The 25,357-nt window shown below is 43.5% G+C and overlaps 2 pseudogenes; one reads left to right on the forward strand and one right to left on the reverse strand.

Moving 5' to 3' along the window:
* Nucleotides 1-6,133: 6,133 nt before the first annotated feature.
* LOC133916437 (uncharacterized) lies at nucleotides 6,134-9,639 on the forward strand (annotated as a pseudogene).
* Nucleotides 9,640-9,915: 276 nt separating this feature from the next.
* On the reverse strand, nucleotides 9,916-14,462 carry LOC133916436 (serine/threonine-protein phosphatase PP1-like; annotated as a pseudogene).
* Between the last annotated feature and the right edge of the window lie 10,895 nt (nucleotides 14,463-25,357).

Genomic DNA, 25,357 nt, shown 5'->3' on the forward strand with positions numbered 1-25,357 from the left:
GGGAATCTATTTTGCTAGGGCTCTGTCAGACCCAACCAAATTACACTCAGCTTAATCGACAATTAAGTCGATTAAAACATAAGTAAATCTGGCAGTCCCGATATATGCTCAACAAAGCCCAAGATCACAGCGTATACCGTTTACAACATAGTTTTGTCACAAGATATGAATAGAGTACAAAAGTTTTAACTTTTATGACAGACCATTTTCCATGTACCGTGTTTATAGCAACAGAGTTTTCATACGCAGCAGAAAGATATTAATAAAATAAAAAGGCAGTGGCACCATTGCCCATAAGACACTACCAGGACTAGCTTAGATATTCGATCTCTACTCCTAGCCATCCCCTGCATTGGCAGGATAAAAGTACCCGTAAACTAGCTCGTTGCTACCTGTATCAACTTAAGAGCAGCACCCATAATACGAAGGTACTCGCAAGACTTACACAATATAGATATATACTATCTTGACTCTAAGGATAATGCATTAAGTGAATAGTAAGGAATAGCCACAAAGTTAAATTGACTTAGCAAAAAGGCACTGTAACCAATGTAATGACATGAACTGCTAACATAAACTGACAATAAACATAATCTTCAATAAAGTAAACTTGTCTAACTCAATTCAGTACCAGCACACGCTCCTTTAGAAGCCCACATACTTTCCATTTCCAAAACCGCATGAAACTCTACGATTGATGTCCAATGAAACTTAAGCATTCTCATAACCGAGAGTGCAACAATTCGAATTGATTTTACACCTAGCAGGGGGTACATCTTTACACACACAACTCGGGTCCATCCTCTTAGCCCCTGAGATAACCTTTCTTGTACTCGAAACTACCCACTTACACATGCCCCTATGACACTGGGGTTACTACGAGCGTGTCCCGGACACCTTTGACTCTCCACCACCTCATCCTTTTTCTTACACATCATAGAGCCACAAGGCAAGCGTCAGTATGTTATACAATAATCAGTTTATCTTACCATTAGATCGATATGTGAAAGTACAGAAAGTGCTTAAACCAACATCGATGCTTAAATGATACAAGTAGTCCATGACACCCGATTCTCCTCTCCTGAACTGCCTCTAGAACCCGCTCACATCTCGTCTCAATTTTTTTTCAACTCACCATCCTAACTTATCATTCGTTTATAACTATAGTTGAATTCCTATAACTCACGAATGACAGTGACATCTATCGCTCGATTTCTACCGAGGACCTATGCAAGGCTAAGCATTTACAGTATCACCTTTAAGTTGGACCATGTCATGGAAATAGCTAGGTTACCAGGACCATGATTAACAACTTTGTTAAGGTAGACATGATGCAACAAATAGGATCTACCCGATTCCCGACATCGACTCCTTATCACATCCATCTAAGGCATATAGCAAAATCTAACAGATTGACCAATTATTCACTGAAATATATGAGATATATGATAGATGCTTGTCTGGTGTTGCCTGTTGTTTACTCATGAACTCCACTGGTTCGCTTTTGTGTGCCATGAATTTTAAAGCATCAATGATTTTCTTAATTTTGATTATTGTCAAACATTAACAATTTTTCGGATTTGAATAAGCTCAGCTTAAAGATTAAACCTAATTAGAAAATTCATTATACATAATATGAGGGTGATTATTTTTAATGAACAGGGTATCAATTAATAAGTGGTTTTACCAATTTTGTACTTACCAATAATTAACCATGAATTATTGAAGCCCAAACATATTTTATTAACCAAATCAATTTAAATACACATTTCAGAGCTCCTAGTATTTTTAACATATATAATATGATAAAACAAAGCTAACAAAATTGGTTTCAAAATTTCTAGAGCTATATTTAATTTCCTATGCATTTTACAAGTTTCAGCCAAATTAACAATGCAAAATTTAATCTATTGCACATTTTCCGATTTAACCAAAATATCTGAAAGCGCCAAAATCTTTTTTCACCCATAGATAGTTAGCCTTACACATGAAAGTGGGGCCGGTCCTTTTGACCTTGGTCAAATGACCTGGAGGTCGGTTGCACAGTGCTGAGCACCATGCAGGCGGCTCTGTGTGGCCTCGCTGGCAGCGAACGATGACAGAATATGGCTAGCTGAGAGCAATAGGAGGCACGACACTTTAGGGAGACTCGATCTGGTGGTTATTGACTGGCGAGCCTGGCTGGAACAGAGCCAGCGACAAGCATCGCGGCCATGGCGAGGTCAGCCCTCGTGGAGAGGCACACCGGCGTCGAGCCAGGGGCCAAAACACGCATGAAAACTTTAGAACGTGGCACGAGGAAGCTCACTGAGGCACGATTCGAGGAGGAGGAACTCGGAGGTGGCGGCTCCATGGCGAGGTGGCGGAAAGGGCGCTGAATTTGGCGAAGAAAGGCGCCGACACGATGGGCTGGCGGTGGATCCAGAAAGGAATCGGCTGGAGATGGCTATAGGAGCTTCAGTGTGCCACGGAGAACCCGATGTCAGGATTCACACTGAGTGGGCTCGACTAGAGAAGGCCGGCGGCGGTAGCCAAGGCCACGACGTCAGGCCAAACCCAAAATAACATGCGCCACGACATGCCTACGGAGCAGGGATCCTCGCCGCGTGATTGTTCTAAACTGAGGAGCACCGGTGAGGCTGATCGATGGCACGATGGCAAAGAAAGGCGCCAGAGTTTAGGGAAGACGACATTGGAAGCTCGGTCCGGTGGGGGAGAAGGTAGAATCGGTCAGGGGAAGCGGTGGAGGGTGTCAGGTGATTCTCCCCATGGCTTCACATGGTCGGGCTGGGGCTAAACGGAGCTCTGGCGTAGCAGATTGGAGTTCGGTGGCTTGGTGTTGTGTGCGTGCAACTCTAGGCTACTCGGCCAAGTGAGAGAGTCTGGGAAGAGAGAGCAAGTGAGGGAGATAAAGAGAGAGAGAGAGACGTGCGGGAACAGAGGACAGCGGTCGATCTCTTGCGAAGCAACTCATGGCCAGTGACGTGGCTCGAACGAGTGACATGTCGGCCAACTTCGCCGGTTAATGAAAACGGTGGCCGACCAGAGAGCAGAGTGGCTGAGAGGCAGTGAGAAATCGGTGGAAAATCTCCCCTCCTCTGATCTGATCCAAACCAGGTCTTCCTATGGTCTAAAAATCGTGGAACAAATTTTGTGTAAAACTATAATTCATGTGCAACCTATTTTAACTTGTTTGACCCAAAAAAATCCTGAGCCAAATTTGAATTAAAATTCTTTAAAAATGCAACCATTTCTAACCTGCACAAATTTTTAAGGTTTCTCCCAAAAATTTGGGGAAATTCATTTATAATCTTTATATTGCATGGACTATTTTCTAAAAATTATTTCTATCCCTATGCTGCATAGCAAATTTGTGAGTTACTTCACAATACATCACTAATATTAATGTTAACAATTTATGTTAAGTTTAAATTGCATGTCAAAAATTGCTCAAACAATTAAACATAAGGCTAATTATACTCATGAATGCTTAATTACATGTTTAAGAATTTTGAACTGTCACTGTCACAGGCTCGTCACCGGCCGGTCGTCGGAGCAATCCCAGATCGACGCTAGAGTTGATGGTGGTAGGCACGGAATTGGGAAGCACCTCCCCTTGACCCTACAAAGCATTCCCCTACTACTCTAGGGGGTTTCCTTGGCATAGGCACAGCGGTTGGCACAGAGGAAGGAGAAGGTTGCTGGTGGTGATCATATCACAGTGTGGCGGTGAAGGTGACCAGACTACCATACGCCGCGCGAAGGTGGGTCAACATGAGCTACCAAGCCAAGGGAAAAAGGGAGGAGGTGGTCGGAGGCTCACCAGCATTGAAGGGGCTTGGGTGGCCGGAGTCGAAGAAGAGGCGGCGACATATCTCCCTTATGTTCCGGCGTCAGTCTCATCGGGGAGGGGGGAGGGGGTGAGAGCTTTGGACCCAGTTGGCTTCTTCCTCCGCGGTCCTTCCTCTTCTCTTGCAGTCCAAGTGGAAAAGTGCGATGGCGAGAGAGGAGATTGACACAGCGACATTAGGGATTGCATGGCGGATTTGGGGAAAAGAGGAAGCACAAGATCGAGGAGCTCCAATTTATAGGTGTCGTGTTGTCCTCAGTGAGCAACGCGGAGGATGACACCCACCTTAATTCGTGTGGCGCATGGTGGTGCGGCTACCATCCAACCACGTGGGGTGGGCGCCAAAGTCGTGCATGCCAGGGGCTGGTTCGGGTGGCGTGCTTGATGGAGCAGAGAGGGAAGGAGAGGAAAGAGAGGGCCGGGGAGAGGGAGGGAAAGTTGCTGAGGTTTAAATGCGGGAGAAAGGGGTGGCGTGACAATGATCAGGGAGATAGGGCGAGCTAGAGGAGGAAGACGATGATCGACCGCAGGGTCCACGTGGCGGTGGGAGCAGAGCGGGGTGGGGCGGCCTCGCTGGTGCATTGGGCTGGCGTGCTAGCTGGGACGCTCGGGTATGTGTGTTGCAGCCCATGTGCGCGGGGAGTGGAGGGAGGGGGTGAGCTGGGCCGGAACACACACACACACACACAGAGAGAGAGAGAGAGAGAGAGAGAGAGAGAGAGAGAGAGAGAGAGAGAGAGAGAGAGAGATGGGTTGTGCGGAGGAGAAAAAGGAAAAGGGCGGCCCGAGTTGAAGAAAAGAAAATGGAATTGTTTGGGATAAATTCAAATGGGATATTTGAATTTGGGGTTTGGATATTTTTTGGCATAAATTCAAATAAATGTATTTGAATTAGGATTTGGATTTGAAACTCTGAGATTTAGGAGAGGACTAAATTCAAAAGATTTTGAATTAAATTGGATTTCAGCTGGGCTAAATCTAAGAAATATATTTGAATTTGAGAGACATTTAAATTCAAATCTCCACTCAAAGAATCATAAAAACAAATAAACCAAAATGCACATGATTCAATATATTGCAATGATTAATTTAGAATTTAAATTTGGTGCTCTTTAGAATACTTAGCCAAAATAATATATTTGAATATATATACATATCAGTATGTATATATATATATATATATATATATATATATATATATATATATATATATATTAATATATATCATTGATTTTATGTTGTTTTAAATAATTAGAAAAAAATTAAAAGGAGTAAATTTTGCTAAAGTCTATATGCTAAAACTCAGGATGTTACAGATGCTGCCTTCTCATCCACACCGACACCGGCCTCCTCCACCGACACCTCGAATCATGTCTCGTGTCGTCGCTGTCCTCCATGACATCGATGTCTCTGCACCTCCCTGCCTTCCTCCACAACAACGCCTCATTCCCCTCACCGCACTGCACCACCATTGGCCTCCACAACATCGACGGCGTCATACCTCCTTCACACTGACACCTCGGCTCCTGCCCCACGTCGTTGTCGGCCTCTATGACACCACACTGCTGCATCCTCCGTGTTGTCCTCTACCCCGACATTGATGTCCACCTCCATAACGAGGTAATTTTAGTTGAATTTTATATGCATACTAAATGATTTTGGCCAATTTTAGATAATTTTAGATTAATTTTAGGTGTATTTTAGGATTTAGTGTATTAGTTTTGTTTTATAGAAATTTAGTTAAATTTTAGCTAAGTTTATCCTCTCAATAATGAAATAGACCAAGGATATGAGGTAACGTATTGAAAAATAACATATCGGATAGATAGATACAGTTTGCCAATGATAATACCTTATCCAATTTAGTTTGAATGCGGAAGTGTTATTTTTATATATCAACAAGAGTTTGGATGAAAGAAGACACATACACGAGTGCAGACCTAATTCTGCAGGTAAATATGAATTGCGATGTCATATGTGTCAATCTTCTCATTGACAGCATGCTCCCGTGTGCGTTTCGTTACTTCAAACGATCCTAAAAAAAATTTAAACAAGATCATATGCCCTTCAACCATCCAATTGTCAAGCCTTCCTATTAAATGGTATTTTTAGAAATCATCCACAGTGCCCGCAGCGTGTTTTGCCTTCTACGCAGCGCGACCAATTTTAACGAGGTCACCTGGTGCCTGGGCCGTTCCTTGTGGTTGGCCCGGCCAACGCAAAGGCCTCGCGCTACCCAAGCAAGCAAGCGGCCCTACGCGTGCTTTGGGTAGCCCATCGGCCAACCCACCCACGAGTTTCGGCTGGCTCCCCTCTCCTCCCCTCCCGGCTCCCCCACGTCGCCCGCCCGCGGCATCGCAGAACCGAGGGGAACGGTGGGAACTCCGGCCTCCTCCGATCCGGAGCTCCCAAATCGACCGACCGATCGTTCAGACGCCGCCGAATGGAATCCCGCCACGCCTCCCGGGGCCGCCGCACCGTACGCCTCCCTCTCTTTATTTTCCTCTCCGTTTTGAGATGGAAGGCGCGCAGATCCGCGTCCCGCTAGTTCTAGCTTCTGAGGTTCGGGGTTCCAATTATGCCGTAATTTGTGCTTGTTTTTGGCAGCTGGAGGAGATCTGGCACAAGAGAGCTGCCGAGAGGATGCAGCAGAAACAGCAGCACAACCCGCCGGCCGCGGCGTCCCACATCGACCCTTACGGTTGGTACATCGTTCCTTCTAATCCTTCTTGGATTGTTCATTGCGATCTTCTCTTAGTTTGCTCCGCTTCGATGCTGACCTTGGGTTGTGTTTTATTTCCATGTAACAACGCTGATGATCTGAAGGGAACCAAAGAGCTGGAGCTGAGGTCAGTTTAGCGAAATTCCTTTTTTTGACGCAGTTTAACAAGTTTTCTATGCCGTTTACAAGCATTTGATCTCTTTGAGCAATATTATGTTAGCTGCAAGTAGGATTCTTCTCTAATTTCTAGATGTTAACTAAGCTTTTGATCTGAATGCTAGCTCCTTGCTCGAGTTCAAGAACTTGAAAATGGGAACGCGGAATTGGAGAGGGAAAACCAAATGCTGCTGTCCAAGGTATTTTGTATGCAGTTTGGGTTCTTGGTATAGTTACTCCAGGATGGGCACTTCTTACATTGTGTATCCCTGCCAGATTGCAGAGAAGGAAGTTGAGAAGGATGCCCTTGTAAACCGCTTGAACGATCTGGTGAGTATCATAGAGTATGTTGTTATCTGGTTCCGTGCACCTAGTTTTTCCTGCACTTTAACCTTTGTGGCTTGATATGTTACTCGCAGGAGCAGAATGTAGTGCCCTCCTTGAGAAAAGCTCTGAACGACATTTCCTTGGAGAAAGATGCTGCTGTTATTGCTAAGGTATTAAGCACTTGTTTATTATTGTGTTTATGCTATCCGTAGTTATTGTGTGCTACCTATGCATGCTTAACCCTCATCACCACTTCAGACTGGTATGCTAAGTAGGAGGATGCTCTAGCTCAACTCAGGAGCATGAAGAAACGGCTGAAGGAAGCAGAAGAGGAGCAGTATAGGGTATTTCTAAAATTTGTGCCTTATTAGTGGTATCATCACTTTGCTAATCTTGAAATGCACAGGCAGAAGAAGATTCTACATCCTTGAGAGCACAGTTAAATACCCTACAGCGGCAAGTAATGGGCAACTCTTACAGTGGATATCCAATGGGAACATTTAGTGAGGAAACTCTTGTCGTGGAAAAGGAGATACAAGATTTACAGGCTCAGCTGAAGGTTGGTTCATTTAAACCTTCTGCTTGAATGTTATATTGTTTTCATTCTTTTGTAATCTTAACATCTAAAACGACAAACACAGCAAGAGTCACTGCTAAGGCAACAGAAGCAACAAAAATTAGCTGAAGAGATCCTGCTGAGGCAACAAGAGCAGCAAAAGGTAGCTAAAGAACAATCCTGCATTGCTTCTCTGGAGACTGAAAAGCAACAGTTGGAAGACCAAATTGCTGTGTTGACAAAGAAAGCTACAGGTGTGGATGATACACATGTTTATTGTAGTCTATCGTTTATAAAGTGAGGAAGTACAACAATTCATGTAACCCCAAGTAAACATGTAACTTCACCCTAGTTATTGGCATAGGTGTTGTCTTCCATGTTTATCATTCTCGAGTGTCTTTCATTACTTCTCACTTTCCATATTTTAGTGGTGTATAGATACGTCTTAAGGTAGTTCTTTATCTTATGTCATTCAAAATTAAGTGCTTACTTGCTGAGCATTCTCCGGATATAATCTTTGCATTGATTCTATGACATGAATTAGTTTTTGCTACCATGCAGAGGATGCTTCTGAGTTTGCTGCACGCAAGGCATTTTCAATGGTAATGTATCCAACAAACTTTAATTTTTTTTTTTTTTTCAGATACTGTATGGCCCATGTTATGAAATTCTGGTATGGTGGTATACCCATGGCCAATGATTTACTATGCCCATATTTATCAAGAAGGTAAGTAAGCTGGATGGTTGAGCACCTTCAGTCCTGATGGCCTTGAATGTATAGGGGTGATTAGAACAGTTGCACAAGTAGCATTGCTTGTTCATAGTATTATTCTAGCTTTGCTCAACTCTTCATGCAAACTGTACTGAGCTACTGACCCAAATTTACTTTATGGCAGCAAGATAGGGAAAAACTTGAAAAACCAGTTGCATGACATGGCTTTGATGGTTGATAGGCTAGAGGGAAGCCGTCAAAAGCTGCTAATGGAGGTTATAGATGTGGTCTTACCGTTTCTTTTGTATTAAATAAGTTTTCTAAGTGGTGGTTAAGTGTTTATTGTGTTGCACAGATTGATTCTCAATCATCAGAAATAGATTAGCTGTTTGAGGAGAACTCAGCCTTGTCTACTACTTAACAAGAAGCCATAGCTGTTACAATGCAATGGGAAGACCAGGTGTGTTGTTGTTGGTCATTTCCTGCGTAGAGATGCTAAACAAAACTGTGTGGAAGAAACTTGCGTCCCTGTTGACTTAATTGAAATTTACAGGTTAAAGATTGTTTGAAGCAAAATGAAGAGCTTCGTTCCCACTTAGAGAAAACCAAGACTAGAGCAAGCTAGCCTTTTGAAAGTAAGCAATATCCATATCCAACCTGGCGCGCCTTCCATATCTTAGATCCGCCAGAATTGGTCTCCGAAAATCTCTCAAGGTTAATCACTGGAGCATTTGATTTTTTGTTTAGTTTACTAGTAAGTCTAATTAAAATCATGTCATCAAAATATATATACTTTAGTTCCTGTAGGATCAACTTATCAAGAACAGAGCAGATCTGAGGGGCTGTCGGCAGAAATAAAGCTTAGAAAAGCTGTCCAATCACAGAATAACATTACACGCCTGTAAGTATGCTGCCTTTGCTTATCGGCTCCTACTATTTTGTTTCTGTTCGGAGGAATTAAACCATTGTCATCTCATTGCAGATACAGGCCTGTATTAAGAGATGAAAATGAAACAAGAAACGTATGCGACAATCCAGTGATATTTTTTTTGTGAAAAACAGTCCAGTTATATTACTGACGCATGGGCAGACAATAGAATCGCCAATGACTCGCTGATAAGCATTCTGGATGTGTTGATTTCGTGCCCTTAAGATGCTGGGTTGCAAGGCAGTTCTTTCAGTAGCTACTGTTCATCTGTGGAGTTCGATGAACATTGTTGTACCTGTACCATACTGTTGTATACTCGGTTCCCGCGTTGATCTATCTTGTACATTGGGAGCAATTGCAGGAGTTATACAGGATTACATTGGTACCATACTGTTTCTACTGACGTCTTTTTTCACCATTGCTGGACAATATGGTAAGGCTAACGCAAAGAGGCTATTTGCACGGTCCAGCTCTCTGCCGGAGTGCATAAAGACGTTACATTTACGTAGTGCCTGGACGCCATTATCATGTTTGGGTTCGGTCAAGGCAATGCATAGGCTTGTCAGATAATATGGCACAGCCGGTAGCGAACAAAATGCATATCCAGGCAAAAACAGAGCCGCACATGTAACATAACACAAAACACCAAAAAGGAAAAATTAAGTAGACACCATTAGAAAACATTTATATTAAAAAATACCATCAGCTACGAAGATAACATATAAACCCTAGAGCCGCATGACATAGAGACACCGATAGTATTTTTCAACTTAGATGATCTTTACAATGGCATTTCCCAAATTCGCCGCATCAAAAATGAGATAAGGCTCACGATTCACGAAGCACCCATGCACTCACGCTGGTCCAACAGAACAAAATTCACGACGTTCAGCAATACTAAGTCTGACAAACCAAGCAGTCAGCTGTGGAATCATCTTCAGAAGTTCTCAGCAAGCATCAGCATCCCTCCTTGACTGTTGCTTTGATGTTCGGCACACTAGAGAAACTAACATAACAGACCATATCCAAACTTGCTTACAAACCACAGAAAACACAGCCTTGGCATAGTCCTTACCTCCATACAGTACAACTGCTTTCAAATAGTGAAACTTTCAAACAGAGTCCTTGACATTCAGAATTTTTCCTGGCTGGAGAAGGAAATCGCCTCAGGTCAATTGAGAACTTTATCCTTCCATAATCAGTATATCTACAACTACATCATTGTTTCACACGTGGCAACAGGAAAGGGAAAAAATTCAGTCACTTGCCATGGAGAGACTTCCAGACGAACAGTTAGGAATGATATTATTTGGTTTCTCTGATAGAAATGGCCCAATGTTGCCTTCAAGCTGGCACCTACACCTTGATGTCTTGATGCACCCACAGGAAGAGCCTACATAACAATAGAGCGTCATGAGCTAAAACAAAGAAAGTCAGAAAAGATGTCTTATAGGCTCACATGCAGGATACCCAGTTGATATTCTTGACCATAATCCAGAAACAAAAGATTTTTCAAGTCAATATTTCCTCTCAAAATTACTCCCTATTTTATTTCCTAGATGATTAACATCTTTAATGGTGCAAGTAATCAATTCTCAGTTGCTTAGTTCCAGATGACATAATGCACTTTCTTTGTGTGGCATTTAGGTAAAATTCTGATAAAGTGGAGAATCAAGTTGTTACTTGTCCCTGGGTGCACCCCAGTGACCCCCCTAAATGTAAAGAACCTAAAAAAGCTTTCTTGCAGATTAATTTCATTTGTACCAGTAATACATATTACATCAAACATACAGCTTAATCAGACATCAATGATATTGACTTGAAAAATGTTATGTTACTAGATTACAGTCAAGACAAAGTGCAAAATGGATAAACAATACATCAAATTGTAGTACCGTCGACTAATGCACAAGCAATATTATTCAACAATTGCAAGGTTAAGAGTAGGACACAACATTGCAACTGGAGTAACCAACCTCAGCTGCTGGAAGCGGGACGGCTTCACAATCTCACATTTTGTTTGAGGCCATAAGTTTGGGTTTTCTCTCAGCAGGTTTCAGAATTTGGAAAGAGCACATCAAAGTTTCATCCACGCTCATCATCGCACCGGCATTATCAAATTCACCGCAATAATTGGGAGCCGAGAATATGGTGACGAGCTGTCTGTCAGCAAAGAATTCATACCCATCCTCAACAACCTGACACCACATGAAATATAAACACCTTAAATTATTAATTTACTGGGAAATAAAAGATAAAAAAGGTTGCGCTCAAATACTAAGGCACTACCTGATGAGCCCGGCAAATAAGATCAAGGTCATGCTTTTCCAGGAATTCTGAAACTTTCTCAGCACCAAAAGTATATGAGACCCCTCTATCATTCATGCCCCACCCTTGATTATCTTTTCCCGGATCTGACCAAAGTAGGTCACATAATAGACCTGCATCCGGTACATCAGTTGGACGCTGCAAGTTCTTTATCTCATCCAAGTGTGTTAGGTCAGGAGAAAGTCCACCATGCATGCATAATATTTTATCATCAATTAGAGCAGCCACGGGGAGACAGTTAAAACAATCAGTGAAGACCTTCCATAGCCGCACATTAAATCGACGCTTGCATTCATCATAGAATCCATATATTCTGTTTATTGAAGCACACTCATGATTGCCCCTCAGAATAAAAAAGTTCTCTGGGTACTTGATTTTGTATGCAAGAAGAAGGCATATAGTCTCCAAACTTTGTTTGCCTCGATCAACATAATCACCCAAGAATAGATAATTGGCTTCAGGAGGAAAGCCTCCATATTCGAAAAGCCTTAAAAGATCACTATATTGACCATGGATATCACCTGGATACCAAACAACACGGGAGATTACAGTTAGAGACAAATATGAAAGCTATTCAACAAACACTATGTGCTAGTTGCAGTCATAACCCCAAGCTCGCATTAGTACAAACAGAAAAGCATAACAGAATATATGAGGTCAGGAACAGCAATATGAGAAGCAGAGGATGAAAGACTAACAATTGAGTAAATCAGGAAACAAGTAGTATTTTAGCAGTTGATGTTGCAAATGAACACATGCTTGCTAGATCACATTGCTATAAAGCTACTTTGCTGCTTCAAAGACCATGCAAATCATGTGCCTTAAGCATTTGTTACATGGGTGGAATATAACCACAAAAACGGGAGATACAAAACAGCTTCTTGATCATGGTTTTTGTGTCGCCTAGGCGACAAGGTGCTCACGGGGTCCTGGGAGTCCCAGGCACCTAGGCAAAATCAGTGAGAGAGGAGGGAGGCAGGGAAGGAGAAGAGAGAAGAGCGGAGGGGAAAAGGCAAGGCCAAGCAGCAGCCACATCCCCATCCCTGCCAGCTCCAGCGTAGCCCTCCCTCTGCTCAGCTGCGGCATTGGCATATCTGGAAGGGGGCGGCGGCGGCGGCGGCCGAACTGGAAGGGGAACGACGGCGGCGATCTATCTGAGGGGCAGGGAAGCAACAGGGAGGAGTGGCTGGCTGGCTGGCGGAGAGAGAGGAGCAGGGAAGTGAGCGGCCATGCCGCTACGAGAGAGACAGGGAGCGAGCGGCGGCGCTGCTGCAAGACAGACAGGGAGAGGGCATCAAGAGATCAGGGCAAGTAGTAGATATGGACTGGTTAATGTACTACAGGAGGGGAAGGGATATGGGCTGGCAGGTGGGCTGGGCCAGCCCCCTCCCTTCCATTTTTACTTTTTCTTTCCTCCTCCCCTGCTGTAGTTTTGCTGTTTCTAGATTGGTATGGTATCACCTTGCCTCGCGTTGTGAAGGGGGTGGGTCACCATGCCTCACCTTACCGCCTTAAGAACACTGTTCTTGATGCTCAATAGCAATACCCTGTTGTAGGCAGTTAATAATAAAAGCTAGTTACAAGTGGATCATTCTCATTTAGAAGGGGCATATCATGCAAAGGAGGTAAACAGATCCTGGAGCAAAGTTTCTTATATGCCACTAGAGTCCATGACCTAGAGAACAGTTGTGTAGCTAACGAGGTTGGTGAGCCACCATGATCATCCGAAGGAACTTGCAAAAAGAATAAAGGAAAGGAACAAGCATACTAGTGCACGGTTCGGAACTCGTGATTGGGGGCATAGAGAAGGTTCAAAACCAGCTGCCATTAAAATTGCCCACAAGTTACAAGAAACTGGCTGACCTTAGAGAGGCTAATCTAAAAAACATATTCAAATTGAGGCGGCAGCCAAAATGGTTGGTAAGCCATAAATTAAAATGAACTGGTATCCCCAAAGGACAATAACTTCAGATGTGGTCTAGCATTCCTCTAGCGCCAATCGTTTGCCATGATATGCATCATATACTTATGTAGCAAAATATCAGATGATACAGGCAGCTCATAGAAGCTGTTCTAAGCATCTAGTAAGAACAATATTGACAATAAATTCCCAAGCGATATTGCAAGGGTAATCAGCAATCCAGATTAACCAATTAAAGCAAAACCTATCTTCGCCCTCATGCCCCTCCCCATGTTTACAGGTGTTTTTTTTTCATGTATGCACTTTCCTTTGCTGCTATTTTTTTTTTCCCTTGCACATACCTCACCAGCATGGCAATCGCATATGTACATATTCACATTAAAACCAATGAGCATAAATCAATATTTCACGCCCTAACATCCATCTCCCAGTAAAAACAGGATCATCAAATCTAGAACAATTCAGACTGATGCTACACGCCCACGTTTACTAATCGCTACATAGAGACGCGATCACAAGAACCCAACAAGACGCCAGCCTTCCCAAACGGCCGCGCGACCAAATCAGATCCACCCTCACGAACGCAAGAGGGAGAGAGGGAGGGGCGAGAGGGACGCACCGCAGATCTTGATGGGCGCCTCGAGCTCGAGGAGGTTGGGCTGGCTGAGGAAGATCTCGCGGGAGACGGTGCAGAGCTGGCGGATCTCCGTCTCGGAGAGCTGAACCTGCTTCCCGGGGCGCGCGATCCGCACCTCCAGCAGGCGGATGATAATGTCGTTGAGGAGCGCGGCGTCCATGCCGCCGCCCTGCCCTCCCGCCGCCGCCATCCCTTCCCCCGGGCTGGGCTGGAGAGTTAGAACGGTGGAGTTAGGGTTTCGGGCGGCGCGTCGGGAAGGGAGCGGGCTCGGGCGATCGGGCCGCGGATAGGTAGATAAGGAGAACGAAACTACGGAAGCCTCCGACGAGGCGACGAGGGTAACGTGGTCGCTGACATGTAGGGCCCATTTAAGTGTCAGCGACCACGTCACGTCAGACGATCTCGTTCCAACGGGAACTCGCCTGTTTTGCTTCGGTGTTTTTCCTTAGTAATCAATATCTATATCTAACGGTGGAAGGAATGCCCTCCAGGGGCCTGCTACTGTAGCAATAGCCCCTGAGTATGTACACGTACATACATGTATATATATACGTGTATATATACATATGTAATTTTCTTTTCCAAAATTCTAGAAAAATATCGAAATGAATAAAATGCAAAGAAAAATATCTAAAACTCAAAAAAATATGAAACAAATTTGTTTGGTTAGTATTACTTTCACCTACAAGTTAAAACTATATGCATGTATAAAAGTACTATTATTTTCTCTATAATTAATTTAATGTGTTTAATATTAATAATTTTATAAATAAATATTGAAATGTACAAATTTGTGAACTTAATTTTTTAGTCTTCTTTTGTCGTGCTCTACACAGCAAAATAAAAATAGGCGTTGCATACGCGCGCCAATCGGACTAGTTTTTTTTATTGGTGATGTCCTAGAAGCCCACTGGAATGCAGCAGCCCGAACACATGCATACAAGCAGAGCAGTAGCTCCGCGTCGCGCAGTCTTGCGCGTGCTCCGGCCATTCTGCGTCGCCATGCACGCAGGGCGGAGCCAGGATTTTGAACGCTGAGTGTGTTTGGTGAAAATTTTCGAATCTAATATACAAATATAAAATTTACTAGAAGTACAATATAATAATATTAAAAATTCTCAACATAGTAAATTCAACAAATAAATTTGAAATTTACGAAAAGTACAATATAAATAGTCTAAATATGAAATAAAATCTTGCATAAATTGTTACATACAAGATTACAATACATACTCTAGAACTCTACTCTACACTTTCTCATGGCCATGAAACTCTCGATTATATCATCCTCACTTATCTTGCAAAAAATATCACGCTCAATAAATGTGACTAAACAATCGTTCAATAACTCATCACCCATACTGTTTCTCAATTTATTCTTCACTAGACTCAATGCTGAAAATACTCTTTCAACACTTGCCGTCGCCACCGGTAGGATCAATACCAATTTAAGAATCAAGTACACCAAATCATAAAAAGCATATTTATTTGTTTCAACAAGCCTAATAGAGAGCTCTCCAAGATTGTTTAGACATTTTAATCTATCATCTCTTCTCATATCATGAATAAAGTTATCAAGTTAGATTTCAAGTCTTATCAAATCCATACTTGATATGTCCTTGGGATAAAACTTGGCAAGTCTAAGTATCTTGTGTGCATCATAAGAAGCAAATGAATTGAACGGATTCTAAGCCGACATGCAAATAAGCAACTCCATATTAACCTCATCAAACCGATTGTCAAGCTCTTACCGAATTTTATCAATGACACCAAGATATACCTCTCTTCTATAATGATCATCAATTGTTTGTTCGGAGTAAAACCGTGAGGATCTTCCATGAGGCACATAATTACCATCCAATGAAGGAATGCTGATACTATATTTTACACAAAATGATGTAACATTTCCTTTAAAGAACTCTTCCCACCCATGAGATCTCATATATTGGATTCTTTCCTTTGCAAAACTCACAAGTAACATTGCATTAACAATATCTTGGTCTCTCTTTTGTAAAGACTGACACAACTCATTTGTGTATCCAAGAATGACCAACGTCAAGTGAGCATTGAAAATAAACTCAAATGACTCAAAGATATCAACCATAGCATGTATGTTCGGCCAATCACCCCTTTGTGTGGGATCTTTTCTAAGAATTATAACCACTTTTCGGATTATGGAATACATATCAATAATGTGCAAAATAGTTTTGTAATGAGAGCCCCACCGAGTGTCTCCGGGTCTAGCTAAGTCCATCTCTTGATTTAATCCACTTCCACTTTCTATTTCACCCAATTCAAGTGTTGTATTTAGTTTTTGAGCTATAACATTTCGAAGCATATCATGACTCTTACAAGAAACTCCAACAGTATTCAACAAACGAGAAAGTTGAGCAAAAAACCATACACAACCATCATTTTCCTTGGCAACAGCAATAAGAACCAATTGGAGTTGATGTGCAAAACAATGAATGTAATAAGCAGAAGGAGACTCTTTCATTATCAATGTTTTCAACCCATTAATCTCTCCTTTCATATTACTAGCCCCATCATATCCTTGTCCACGAATTTGAGTAAGAAACAAGTGGTAACCAATAAGTAAAGATTGAATTGCTGCCTTAAGTGACAAAGAAGTGGTACCAGCTACATGAACTACTCCAATAAACCTTTCACATACCCTTCCATGTTTATCAACATAACGCAAGCAAAGAGCTAGTTGTTCTTTATGTGATACATCACTAGACTCATCAGCTAAAATTGCATAATGATCATCACTAAGTTCTTCAATTATGTGTCTAGTAGTTTTCTCGGCATAATACTGAACAATTTGCTTTTTTATGGGAGGGGAAGTCAAAATGCAATTTTTTGGAGCATTTTTCAGAACCAACTTATTAACTTCTTCATTATTTTCTGCAAGCCATTTCAAAAGTTCAAGAAAGTTTCCTCGTTTGCTAAATTCTTCACTTTCATCATGTCCACGGTATGCCAATCCTTGATGCAAAAGAAACCTCAAACATCTAAGTGAATAAGTCAACTTAGCCTTGTAAAGAGATAGATTCTCTTGTGACACCTTCACAAGAATATTATCAATTGGTTTACATTGCACAAATAAGTTGTATTTCTCTTGAGCCATATTGTGAGCACTACCTATACCCCTACATGTTTGTCTAGTACGTCACTTTTGTTCCAATTTATCCAACCATCCTTAACAAATTTACCACTTTCCTTGCCAAACAAGAAACAAACCATGCAAAATGTTGCATCCTTCCCAATACTATATTCAAGCCAAGGGTATTTATGAAACCAAATAAGACTCAAGCGGCGATCTTTATAGTATATTTTTCTGGTTTCGTACTCATGAGCATAAGGTTGGCATAGACCTTTTAGAATATATCATCTTCGAACTGCATCTTGATCAATGATATGATAGCATGCAATAGACACCCTTAATCCTGGATCAAGTTGGAGACGATTAACAACGTAAACAGGATGTGGTTCTTGTTCTTAAGTTTGCCCTTGAGCCATAACCGGAACCGGATGTGATTCTTGCTGTTGAGTTTTCCCTTGAGCCACAACTGGAACCGGAGGTGATTCTTGTTGTTGAGTTTGCACTCGAGCCACAACCGGATCGGGAGATGATTCTTGGTGTTGAGTTTGCACTTCATTCGCAATCTTTTTTGTCTTTGCTTCATGTTTCCGATAAGTGACGCAATGTTGTTGTTCCTCTTCATGTCTTCACAATTCTACATTTGCACTTCAAAAGTAAAACTAAGTGAGTTACAAATAAGGTACGAAATGTGTGCATGCTTATGCATTGTTTCAGTTAAAACTTTAACATCATGGGAAAATTCTTGGCATCAAATACAAAAAGGTTAGCATACTGATTAAGTGAATATATAATATCAAGTTATCGATGAAGTACTGAAGTAGCATACTGATTACTGAATGAATGACTCTTTTAGTTGTGTGGAGTGAAGTAGTGAGCCACTGAACCTCACGTCCTCTGTGCTCTGTGAAAGTGCATCTAGCCCCTATGTGTGGTTTTGGTAATTAATGACAATACCTATGGACTAACAATGGTGTTGAGTTTGTTAGTAGGTTGTTCCATAGGTGATGTATGGATGAGAGATATGCATGAGCTCTAGGTAAATGGGGAGATTGAAAATGCATCGAGATGAATGAGCTCTAGGTGATGCTCGGGTAAGTGATGACAATGCCTATGGACTAACAATCATATTGATAATTGCTATTAGGTTATTCCATAGGAGATGCATAAATGATGAACATGGATTCTTTGAGAAATGCCATGAGTTCAAAGAATTGCATCAAAAATCATTGAGATTTTAGTGATGCCCATAAGAAGAAGAAGAAGCTAAATAAGATTAGCAATAAGCTTGAAGGCTAAGTTACTTGTGGAGATCAAGTAACTAAAGGTATGACTTGTCAATAGAGTTTTATGGACTAACCCATGTTCTTTATGCTTGAGAGTGAGTTGGGGTTATGATCCATAAGAAGGCATAAGTTGAATTGAAATTATATGTGCCAAGAGTGAAGAACAAGAGTGGACTCCATATTTGATAAAAATGAATTCCTTGAAGATTTCGAATACAAAGTGGTTTTCTATGGCAAGATGGTGAAGGGCAAGTAAGACTCGGCTGCGATGGACCATCCGTGGTGAAGGGCAAGCAAATGGCTTGGCGCCGAAGGACCAAGGCGGTGGTGAAGAGCGAGTGAAGGATTTGCGCCGATAGACCGTGCGAGGCCATGGGAAGCTATGGATGATTCACATCAATCATATGAAGAATCAAAAAGAGATGGAGTGAAAAATATATGGAAGTTGGCAACCCTCAAGGTTTGAAAGAAAGAAGCGGTACTTGAAAGTTTTCAAATACTCAAAGTGGCTCAAACGAGTTTATCTTTGAATTTGAGTATAGGTATGCCGCTCTATTAAGAGGGATGCAATGTGAGCTAATTTTCGCATCTCAGTGCTCAAGAGTTCCCAACCAAATCCAAAGTGAGAGTTTGTTGTTAAGAGTCCGGAGCGGAAAGTGTGGAAGTGTCCAAAATAGGTTTTGGAGTGTTTCTAGTTTCATACTATGTGTTTTAGGTCATGAATTTAGTTGAGATGTGTAGCCCTCTGAATAAGCTTTCCATAGAGTCCAAAATCGTCGAAATCGGACTCCGGGATCAAAAGTTATCGCCGTTTTTCGGAGGTCAGCTGTGCTGTACTCGGAGACTCCGGTGAAGATCGGATTCTCCAGTACCTGGAGTGGTCGGAGACTCCGGTGAAGTCCAGATACTCTGGTACCTGGAGTGGTCGGAGACTCCGGGAAGTCTCCGGAGCTGTTTTCTATGTCAAGTGCCGACCGGAGACTCCAGTGTAGGTCGGATACTCCGGTAAAATCCAGAAAAGAGCCTAACGGCTAGTTCTGACACGTTCTGTGACCGTTCTGACGCCGTTTTTTGGATTTGAGACCGGATACTCCGGGGTAGGTATGTCAGAACAGTAACGGCTAGTTCTTTGGAGTGGGCTATTTATACCCCACTCACCTCATCCTTTGGGTCTGCTGCAAGGGCACGAAAAGAACATCCTCTAAAGCCAAAAGAACTCCTTCCCACTCCAATCTAGTGTGTGATTTAAGAAGAAAAGAGAGTTGGGTTGAGAGATTGGAAGATTGAGTGCATGTGAGCTAAAATCCAATCTTGAGCACTTGAGTTCTCGGCAAGAAGTTTGTCGTCGTGTTTGTTACTCTTGGAGGTGAAGCCTCCTAGGCGGCTAGGCATCGCCGATGAGCACCCAAGGTTGTGGGTTGCCGCAGAAGTTTGTGAAGGGCTCGATTTCGCCTCCGCAAGGGAAGAAATCAAAAGTGGATCGAGGAAAGCGGTTGAAAGAGACCCGGCTCGTTGGAACTTACTCAACGGAGACGTAAAATTCACGGTGGTGAATCCAAACTTTGGGAAACAAATCTTTATGTCTCCTCTCTTCTTTCCTTATTGTTAAGTTCTTGCTCAAATCTTTGTGCATATTGCTCGATCTACTTGTTTGTGTGTATTTGAGTGTAGGTTCTCCGTGGATCTACTTGGAATCATCTCCGAGAACACACGACATCACTTGGTTTGAGCTAGAACTCTCTACTCTTCCTTTTTATTCAGTTTCGGGCTCTGTTCTGTACAAAAACCGGAGAATCCAGACTTCATCGGAGTTTCCGAACCTGTACAACCCGGAGACTCCTGTCATCACTGGAGTATCTGTATGAACAGTAATTTCAGTCATATGAACAGTACTTTCAGCCTTTTTCAATTTAAGTTTTATTGCATATCTCTCGCTAGATTAGATTAATTTGTGTCACCTTAGGATTGTAATTTTCACACTTATTTAGGGTGACTGTGCACTAGTTGAGCCTAGCATATTTAGGTTTTTCTTTGTGAAAAATCCATTAGTTTATATTCCGTTGCAAATTTAGGCCAACGGTAAAAGGGAACAAATTTTTGCAAAAACGCCTATTCACCCCCCCCCTCTAGGTGACATCATTGTCCTTTCACTCTGTCCTCACCATCACTCCATCAGACATCAATTATTCAATTCATCAATCATCAGCGTGACAGCATCAAACCGATGACACATCACAAATTCACAGATTCACAGCGTGGGGGTGAGACTGTGTCACCGACTCACCGTCTCACCATGAGACGCGCATGACGCGGCGAGTAGCAATGCCGCAGTGGCCGTGCCTCAGCGGCTCGACGCGGCTGCCGGCGCCCAGCTGGGGGTCGGCAGACGGCAGGTGGCGGCTCAGCGTGGCCACGAGGTGGGTCGGCGAGCTACGTTTCGGCGCGGCGGCCGGCGGGTCAACTGGTCGGCGGTGCAGGGTGTCGGTCGGGACTCGGGTGGTCGGCATCTCAACGCAGACCGGCAGACACGCAGTGGACAGTGGTCGGTGGCTCGGCTCGGCAAGGGGTCGACGTGGGCACGTGGCAATCCGACGCGATGGAGCCTTAGCACGGCGGAGGGTCGGCGTCGACGCGGCGGGGGGTCCGGGGCTCGACGGGCAGTGGCTCCACGCAGGGATGCGGATCCTCGAATGGGGATTGGGGAACTCGATTGGTTGGTGACTCGGCGGGCATGGGGTGTCAGTCGAAGGTCGGGTGCTCAGCAGCTCGACGCAGACGCGCGGTGGACAGTGATCGGCGGCTCGGTGCGGCAAGGGGTCGATGCGGGCATGCGGCACGGCATCAGTCCGAACTCCGATGCGATGGAGCCTTGGCGCTGAGGAGGGTCGGTGCGGCAGGGGGTCAGCGGCTCAGCAGGTAGTGGCTCGGCGCAGGGATGCCAGATGCTGATGCTAGGATGAGGATCGCCAGATCGGAAGCTCGCCAGCTCGGGAGATGGGGAGTGGGGACTGTGCACTGCAGAGAGCCGGAGATAGGGCTCTCTTTTTTGCTGCTAATCAAGCTGGGCCATGAGGTAAAAAAAAGCCCAAAAATACAGGCTACGGGGTAGTCCTGGGCCTACCCGGACTACCCTGTAGCTCTGCCCATGCATGCACGCCGTCCCAATAGCCACTGACGCCCGCAGTCTTGCGCGCTACCGCTCGCCTACGCTTCAACCCTTTGCACCGTCGCCTCCTGCCCCGCCGACATCGACATCGCCCAGCTAGCCCAACCGTAGCCCCGCTCACGTGCTGCCCTGGCCAAGCCCGGCCGGCCATCTATTGCTTCACCTTCATACGGTCATACCGCCCCATCGTCGTCTATCTGCGGTGAGCCTCTTCCCCTTTTGTTTTCTACTCCCCGCCGAGCCACGTCGTGGCTTGCCTCTTGTGCGAACCATCACATCGCCATTGGACCTCACATCGATAGTCTACCACCGTCGTCCCGCACCACCACAGCCACTGGCCTTCGTGCCACCATCCCGCATGTCGTTACGTCATTGGTGCTTGCTGTTGCACCGCGCCGCTCCCTTCTTGAGCAGCCGATGTGCCGCGCTATCTTGCACGCGCGTCGTCCCGCTGTTCTGCCCAAGCCACAACTCCTCTGCACTGCCGTTGTCGCGCCACTGCGCTCAGCCAAGAAGCTGTCGCCGCCAAACTCTCACCGGTTGGCCACTTCACCCTCAGTGTCGGCTGCCCGAGTTTAGCTCCCACCACCATGGCCCGAATCCGAGCTGCCGCCGAGCTTTCCACTTCCCGGCACCGCCTCCTCTTGTGCCGCTCTGGCCACCTCCTCCCACTCCAGCCATCGCTCCCTCCGGCGTCATCCTCTCACTGGCCTGCCATACATTCCCCGACCAGACTTTCTCCTGGCCATCTCCCTCTCTTCGCTGGCCATCGCCCCTCTTCTCCGCTCTCTCTCTAAGTCGCCCGTGAAAATATCGCCCCTAACCTTATCCCTTCCCTCATCTCACCGCCATGTGGGTCCGCGAGCCGGTCCGACCAGTCCATAGGTTTGGTCCGCGGTGGACTACTCTCTGCACCAGCCTTGTTCCACTAGCTCGTGAGCTGAGCCTGCGGAATAGTACACCCTCCGATCCATAAATGAGGTGCACCATGGACCCCTCACAAATATCCCACTGGTCCATAATCTGTAGACCGAGTCCGCGAAGCAGTGCATCTTTTCCAATTTCTAGTATTTTCTTTTTGATAAATCTTCAGAGCGTCATAACTCCTCCGTTTCAACTCCGATTTTGGCGATTCTTTCGTCAATATTCCTCTAAAATCATAATCTATCTCCCCACCAAATCTTATAATTTTTGGAGTTCATATAATTTTTGGAGTTCATTTAATTTTCTCATATGATACTTACTTTGGTGTCGCGACATTTAACAAAAATAGTTTTGTATTTTATTAATTGAATTTGAGTAAGATAATTCAATAACCAAATTTAGGTTATAACCGTAGATTAGTTGTTTATGTTAATCTAACTTAATTATATTAGTAATTTTATTAGATGTATTTTTGTTTAGCCAATACGATATGACTTTTCATATTTATTATAGAGAACATCCCGCAGTTTTGCACGGGAGCCTCGAGGACTAACATTAACCATGTGATTACCAGCACCTTGAGGACTAACATTAATTATAGCTCTAGCATGAAACATATGATTATATGAATCATTCAACACATAAGGATTGCTTGTTTTAATATGAATGCTTAAAGCAGACTTTGACTTTAGATTAAAATCAAAGGGATAGATGTTATTTCCACACCCGCTAAAAATCTATTTCCAAGCAAATGAACCTCCAAAATCATGCAGTCACAGGCAACTACAATAAATTCTCAACCTTCGAGAACGAACATTAGTGATAAGATGACACCAGAACAGCATCGTTGTCTTGAATCAGGCTTTAGATATGAACTGACCACACGACATAGCTTTAAGCATTAAATGATAACACCTCTATCATGAGACACCCTTTAGACACAAAGTAACAGTACGACTCAACTTTAACCATAAAATGACAACACCTCTTTCGTGACTCAATATTTAGATAAAAAGTGACCACACGACGTAGCTTTAACTATAAAATGACAACACATCTGTCGTGAGTCATGCAATAGACACGAAGTGACTACACGCCTCAACTTTCATAGGAATCTATGCCTCCATATAGAAGCAACAATAACTCATGCTAAACTTTTACATAATGAAACAACCACACCAAACAACAGCTTTTGTAGGGAATCTCTGCAAAGCATTAGTGCCACAACTTTTCTAGCTTTCACATGGAATCCTGTGCTCCAGCCCCCAGCCAAGCCCATGCACCAGCCTCTAGCCACCATAAATAACCCCACACCCATCCATGGATAGACCAGTCATTCCTCAGCTCTCTCAACTATAATGTCTTCCTCGGCTCCACCAAGCCCACCCAAGAAATATTAGGGGATTTTCATCCCCTAGGGGTCGAACTGCTAATGTGCTTCTGTGACGACCCATGCAGGCTTTGCGAGTCCTAGAACATCTCATACACCTATGGTCTACGCTTCTTCATATGTACCAACTATAAATATGACAAGCCTCGATATGGACTGTATGAGTACCCACCGATATAATGATATACATCACTCATGTGGCACTTTTCATATGATTTTATGCATTGTCTTACTAATTTGTCATCTTCTTTCATTTGTCTAGTCTCATCCACCTCTCTGTGACTTCATAAAATGACTGGATATGGAGTAAAGTGACAACCAGAAGCAGTGGGTCCAAATAAGCATGCGGTGGAGGAGGGAAGCATACGAATGTCGGGAGTACGAGCAACAACAGGAGTAACTACGGCTTAAGCGTCAGAAGGAGGAGGAGCGCATGAGTAAGGCAGCAGAGGAGCGCGCCGCAGCTGAAGCTCGTGAGGATGAGAGGGAAAGGAAGCGGGAGAGGGTCCGTCACGCTAAGGCTTCGGGTCCCGATGCTCTGAGGAAGGGTAAATATCTCAGGTGCACTCAGTAGAGAGCATCTTTTGTAACCCGATCTATTCCCTAAGGTTGTTAGGTTTAGCAGCGGCACGCTATTAAGTTAGTCATTAGGCGTACCGTACATGCCAACATTTGTTATCGTTATCTCTGTATGGTTTGTGTACATTCACGCACCGATGAAAAACCTCATGTCAAATGTAATATTTATCAGCGGATGTTAGCTCTATACCAGGTTATATGATAATTGTTCTTCATAACTATTAATGTTTGACATATTAGAATTTGTATTCTCTCAACGTTAATTCACTATAAAATTACCCAAACAAATACATTAAATGAATAATAAAATGTCGACAAAATTACGTCTAAACAAATTTACACACACTCACTCATCCAGTTTTCTTTCTTTATTTATTCGCTCGTACCCTGATGCAACAAAGTTATACTACTGCATTCTATTCAACCCCACTATCACCAATACATATTGCACTATATACAGAAAGATGATATAAAATGACACATATGTATACTTACAAATTTAGTTTTTTTCTTTATTTATTCACTCATGCATGATAAAACCAAATTATGCTAAACCTGAGATGCTATCGCCATACGACATAAAATGACACATGAAAGTGTGGGTAAAAAAAACAGGCAAAAGCGTCGAATGCGATCACCACACTCGCACGCAGGGGCGGACCCACAGGGTAGTCCTGGTAGGCCCAGGACTACCCTGGTTCAGCCCAGTCCAACTAGTAATTAGTTAGCCCGGTTGTAAAAATAAAATAAAAAAACTACGAACGGTTTCGGT

The sequence above is a fragment of the Phragmites australis genome, chromosome 4, assembly GCF_958298935.1.
Source record: "Phragmites australis chromosome 4, lpPhrAust1.1, whole genome shotgun sequence".
Lineage (NCBI taxonomy): Eukaryota > Viridiplantae > Streptophyta > Magnoliopsida > Poales > Poaceae > Phragmites > Phragmites australis.